At 36.4% G+C, this 6734-nt stretch overlaps 1 pseudogene; it reads left to right on the forward strand.

The window, feature by feature from the left end:
• The first annotated feature begins 473 nt into the window (after positions 1-473).
• LOC139863497 (ruvB-like protein 1) lies at positions 474-3636 on the forward strand (annotated as a pseudogene).
• Positions 3637-6734: the final 3098 nt, after the last annotated feature.

The raw sequence follows: 6734 nt of genomic DNA on the forward strand, positions 1-6734 counted from the left end.
ACATTTGATTATATCAATACTAACTTTATCGAAAATTAATTTATGCAAATTTCGTGTAATGTACGGACCGACCCATAAAACTAAGTGAGCGGTGTATAACAAGTAGGTACAAGGCACCTCGAGATTTAGAGAATGACGTAGAATGAAAAGACGACGTTCAATCAAAAGATGAAGATAGAAGAAGTTCAATCTACAACGAAAAAACAGAGAAACCCATTACACCTATTTCTATTTATGATTTTTAAGTATTGATACCCATTAGACCCGTTCCTTCATTTTTTGTATAGGGCTCAATAGGTTAGAGAGAAACCCATTTGAATTTTTTTTATGTTTTGATTTACATTGTTAGGCATAATTTTTCTCAAGACCCAATTGACCCGAAAACTTGACCCATTTAACCCGAATTTGAGTGTTTGGGTCTCAATTGCCGGGTATAATAAGAAGTAGGTACAAGGCACCTCGAGATTTAGAGAATGACGTGGAATGAAAAGACGACGTTCAATCAAAAGATGAATATAGAAGAAGTTCAATCTACAACGAAAAAACAGAGAATAGCTACACACACTCATATTAAAGGTATTGGTCTTGAGGTTAATTTCTTCCTTTTTAGAGTTAGACTTAGGGTTTAGGGTTTATCATTCCAATCTCGTGCTATTAATTTATCATCTAGCTTTTTTGGTCTCAAATTTTAGCTACATTTTATTCTTTGTTAATACTCGTAGCATTTTATTTTGCTGCAATTTATATATCACTTTTGACAAATGTGATCGACTTTAATTCCCTTGTATCCTCTAAAAGTTACTTATTTCGCCGTTTCGTTTTTCTGTAGCTATAAATTGTCGTTTTTTTTTACGTATTTGAAGCTGAATTTGTGTTTTAAAACAGTTCTGTTGCTTATCGTTCATTTCGTGCTTTTAATAAATGTGATGGATTGAAATTACTATCATGTAAACAAATACTCCATTACTTTTTGTTTAGGGCTACTAATATAGAAGGTATGATATATGCTTCAACTTTATATGCGTAGCTTTTTGTTGTTTTTGCCTTTATCTACTAGTAATTTTGAATTGCTTACATTGCGAATTGTGATGATTTGTAATGAAGTGTACAAATTATAATAATTTATAAGCGTCTATGTTTATGTCAAGGCTACTGGAAAAGCGATAGCGTTAGCTGCTGGATTTGTGGGTCAGGTGGCAGTTCTACTTGCGGGACCCCCTGGTACCGGTAAAACAGCCCTTGCTCTAGGTATCTCCCAAGAGCTTGGTACTAAGGTATGCCGTATTTCTGTCTTTATGATTCACATTGTTATCCATTTGGCATGTTATAGAAGCATAAATGGCGTACGTGAATAAATAAACACTGGCAGGTTCCGTTTTGTCCAATGGTTGGATCAGAAGTCTACTCATCAGAAGTAAGGAAAACGGAGGTCTTGATGGAGAATTTTAGGCGGGCTATTGGGTTATGTATCAAGGAAAATAAGAAGGTTTATGAAGGAGAGGTAAGAAGCTAAATTTAAACTTTGTTTTTATTTGTTGGATTCATTTATGTTTGATGATTGATAATTTTTGGGAAAAATGGTATTAGGTGACAGAACTATCTCCAGAGGAAACTGAAAGCGTGACTGGTTGATATGGTAAAGCCATAAGTCATGTTATTATCGGATTAAAAACTGTTAGAGGAACAAAGCAATTGAAGTTGGACCCAACTATTTATGATGCGTTGATTAAGGAAAAGGCAAGACATCCTTTAATATGCTATAAGTCGATTTTCATTATGTAAAAAACATCTTGTTTTAAACTTAATAAACGAGTCTACAGGTTGCTGTTGGTGATGTTATATATATAGAAGAAAATAGTGGTGCAGTTAAAAGGGTAGGCAGGAGTGATGCATTTGCTACCGAATTTGATCTTGAGGTTGAAGAGTATGTTCCTCTTCCTAAAGGAGAGGTTCATAAGAAAAAAGTGATAGTTCAGGTTTATTTTCAAAACATTCAAGAATTTTTTGCTATTTGATTACAAAGATTAATGCATGACAATTTTATTTTGATTTCTGCTCTTAATTCACCATGTTAGGATGTTACACTTCATGATCTTGATGCTGCTAATGCACGGCCTCAAGGCGGACAAGATATATTGTCTTTAATGGGTCAAATGACGAAGCCCTGAAAAACTGAAATCACCGACAAATTGCGACAAGAAATTAATAAGGTGTTTGACTTTTTTGCCTTTTGTTTTTATTTATGAAATGCATGAGAAATGAGTTTATGGTAATTGCAGGTGCTTAATCGTTATATTGATGCAGGGGTGGCCGAGCTTGTCCCTGGTGTTTTATTTATCGACGAGGTACTTCTCGTCAGTGTCTTTTTTTTTTTTTTTTTACCTTTTGTTATGATATTGTTTATGTTGGCGATTAATCTATATCGTTTTGCAGGTTCATATGCTTGATATGGAGTGTTTTTCATACTTGAATTGTGCTTTGGAAAGCTCATTATCTCCAATTGTAATATTTGCCACCAATCGAGGGATATGTACTGTTAGGTGAAGTACTCGTAATTATTATATCAAAGGGTATTTATGGCATCTGACGAATGGAGTAATATGTAGTATATACATAAAAAAAATAAAAATAGGTTTTTAGTATTTAGTGACGTGTAATTTGATATGCAGAGGAACAGACATGGTAACTCCTCATGGAATTAGACAGGCTGGTAATCATACGAACAGAAACATATGGTCCGGCTGAAATGATTCAGGTATTAAAGTTATACAATTTCATTTTTTTAGTTTAAGTCGGTTTATTATCTTGTACTCCGTATTACATACTTAGACCATAGATAACGCAGCGTTTCTCACCCTGATTCCGCCTACATGTCAAGAGAAACGCCCCACAAACGCCTGGAATGGGGCGTTTGTGTTGGGGCGTTTGTCAAGAAAGCACGGGCATGAAAATGTGCGTTTGTGATTTTTTTTTTTTTTTTAATTCTTTTCTACCTTTTTCACCACTTTTTAACCCAACCTCCAATTATATTTTGACACATCACCCACAAACGCCCTTACAAAAGCCCCCCATTACAACTCCTTCATTCCCCCGTCATGGCCATGTCAGCGTCATACCCAAAAAGTACCCCTCTTTCACTCCACGTAGGCGTCACCATTATCCGTGGTCTTACTAAGGTATTCAGATTTATCAAAATCTTTTGCTTGATGTTCTGGTCAGATATTAGCAATCAGGGCGCAGATGGAGGAACTATCTATTGACGAGGAAAGTTTAGCTTACCTTGGCGAGATTGGTCAACAAGCATCTTTAAGGTTTGACTTTTTGCATAATATGATTTGCTTTTTTTTTTTTTTTTTTTTTAATTTCTACATTGTTCACTTTTTTTTTTTATCAAAAAACTTATTACCTACAGGCATGCTATTCAATTACTAACACCTGGTAGCGTTGTGACAGTATTTGCAAGGTACCTTGCGTGTGGGTGTGTTTTTTTATTTTTTTTTCCCTCAACGTATTTCACATCAGGTAAATATATGTTAATTAATACAGGCGGATCTTGAGGAAGTTTGCAGTCTTTATCTGAACGCGAAGTCATCGGCCAAACTTCTGCAAGAACAACAAGATAGATACATCTTGTGATCTTGAAGCTTGGAACTGGGCTCAAAATCTGATATATTTACCAAAGTGTCAAAAAATGCTCCTTGCAGGTAGTTATGGATTTTGTTTAGTGTATCTGAAAAAAGTTATCAGTATGTTATATTAGTTAAAGCGAGCAGTTGCAGGTTTTGCTGTAAAAGGGATATGGACAATTAATTTTTAGCCCATTTAACAGGACAAAAATGGTCCTTTTATCCTATTTGTTCAAAAAAAAATTCCAGAAAAAACAAAAGTTTTTTTTTTTCCTTGTAACCTGAGTGTATCCAACATTTTTTAACTGACTAATCGCAGGGCGACTACCCGCTTTGCGAGCATCCCGGAGTCGTTGTAGGCGAACTTCCGTGGCCATGAGAGAGAATAACTTTGTGAGTGCAAGAAATCGAACCCTTGACCTCCACATTGGAAGGTCAGGGTCTTAACATGCCACCACCACCCTCATGGTTAGGGGAAAAAAAAAACAAAAGCTCGGGTCCAAAAGTAACAACAAAACGACCAAACAACGAGCCGAGCCTAGACAACCAAATCAAACCACACCAACTAATAAGAAACACAATAACGAGGAGAAACTTGAGATGAAACTTAACCCCAAACAAAACAAAACAAAACAACTACAAACCGATACAAAGAGCGTACAAAGGAAATATCCAAGAAAACTTCTGTGCTGTCGACATTGAACTAATTTGGCCTAGGATTTATGTATATTTATTGTTTTGTGTTTTGTCGCTATAGTTTCATTAGTGTAGTTTCATTCTTTGTTGGTGCATACCCAACTTAATAAACCATGAAATGTATATCGTGACGTAGCAAGAACAATATAGGTTACGACAAAACACCTTTATAAACCATGGTTTTCAAATCAATTCGAAGCAAGAACACCTCATTTTAATTTGACGGAACACCTCACATCGATTCACCAGAATTAATTGGTCAGAAAACCTCACTGCCACCATCAAAGGTTCCTACAACCTGAAACCCTCTCGTTGCATTTTCATATCGCCGGAGCTCAAAAGAGAAAGAAGTATTTGCGGTTTATTCGAAATGTGTTCTTCAAGGGTCGCCGGCATTCGATTTTGCCAGAGTGTAACACCACTAGTGTTCATCGAAGGTCGCTATTTGAGGTTGAATAAATGGTTCATCAAGTTTTGATTTTTTTTTTATTGGTTTGGTTAATTAGGGTTCACTGTACCTACAAGGTGTTCAAAAATTGTTGGTCGAATAAAGTGTTGGTGGTTGATTTCAGCAAGCAAAAAGATGACTTGTCCTGAATAATGTATACCTTTATCCCCCCTAGATTTAGGGGTTTTTGAATCAAACATTGTATTGTATGTACAAAATACATATACATATGCTTATCATACAAGTTACAAAATGAAATGACAAAGTTGCCCTCATGTGTAGAGGACATGACCTACTTAATGATATTTTTTAACGACCGCAAGTGAAAAGGACTATATAAGTAACTTTTATAAACTACAAGGACTAAATACATTAAGAAAATACCCTAAGGATAAAATCAGTAATTTAATATAAATCGCAAGGACTATTTCATCAATTATGTCTAAAAATACTCTATGCATTTTATACAGTACTAGTTTTGAGAGATGAGTTTCTCTGCGAGTTCAATGTTCAATATTTCTGATTTTTATTTTTTATTTTTTATTTTTTTCAAAAAAAAAAAAAACGATAACATTAATAAAAGATCCGAAGATCAACTCATACAACCAATACACTAGAGTCCAAACGAGCTCAGGCAAATACTACATGGTCCTAATCAAACGACTCACCAATAGGGTGAGCAAACACGTTCTACAAAGGACCAGAATACAACTTAAGCTATAACAACAGGAAACTAAAATACCGGTTATGCTACACATAATAAATAAGTAAACATAAATGAATCCAACAAAAACGACCACCTGAAAGACGCCGGATCCCCCATACCTGCCGTAAACAGAAACATAAACCACCGGCGACCCGCAAGTCATCCGGCCAACCTCGAAGATCATGTAACACGAGGCCCAAAGGCGAGAGAACGTCGTCCGAAAAGCCAAACATCACAAGAACAAGGAAGCAGCCAACAAATTACACACAAAAAAGTCAGCGGTCGAAAAATAAAATACCGCCCACCACAACTGTCGCCTGAAGAGCCAGAGTACAAAACACAAAAACCCCACCGAACATCTTCATCAGCGAGCCAGAGTACCACATTACTCGCCGCCTGGTCGGAGAGAAGAGAACTCGTCGAAGAAACGAACTCCGGTCAGTCAGCCCAGAAAACCGGCGAGGTCACTACCAAACGCCAGAACCAAAACAACGAGGAACCTCAAGGAACAAGAAATAGTAGAGAGAACGTCGACTAAACGTCCATCACACTTAAATCCCGACGAGATCTAGGGTTTTGATAGTCTCCGAAGAAAGAGCATAAGAGGGGTGGCCGAGCAACATGAAAAATAAATAACCTGCAACAGAGGAGGACCCCAACCTCGCTACCGTAAGCCGCGAGAACGGCGGCTCACCCGAGTAGATCCGCCGGAAAACTCATTTTTGTCGGAAACAGAAGTAAACAAAAATAGGCCGGACCACCGACGAGATGCCGGTGGCCGAAGAGATAACACGCGCTTGAGAGCTACAAACTGAGAAAGAAGGGTTGCCTGAAGAGATAATGGTTGAGTGAGGTGATAACAGGAAAACAAGGCTTTGTTCAATTTTAATGATGATGGTCACTTTTTTTTTTCTATTATATTAAAAAAAATTTATTTACTTTATCATTTTAAACATCTTTCATTTCTTTTATTTGTATTTCAAACATGTAAAGTATTCTTTATAGTAGTTTTTGACGTTTTGTACATCCATATTCATTATCCGTTTTATAAATATATAAGCATATATCATTTTTTGAGACGAACAGTACATTTCTACCACTCCTCAAGCTAAAACATAATCATTCGGTTTTACATATATTTTTAGTTTATCCTTCATAGTATAACATTGACAGCCGATTGTGGGTCGTGCGGGTCATCAACCTTTTTTCCACACATAACATTAAGTCATTGACATTAACATATGGTGTTACAGGGACG

The sequence above is a fragment of the Rutidosis leptorrhynchoides genome, chromosome 8 (assembly GCF_046630445.1).
Source record: "Rutidosis leptorrhynchoides isolate AG116_Rl617_1_P2 chromosome 8, CSIRO_AGI_Rlap_v1, whole genome shotgun sequence".
In the NCBI taxonomy this organism is placed as follows: Eukaryota; Viridiplantae; Streptophyta; class Magnoliopsida; order Asterales; family Asteraceae; genus Rutidosis; species Rutidosis leptorrhynchoides.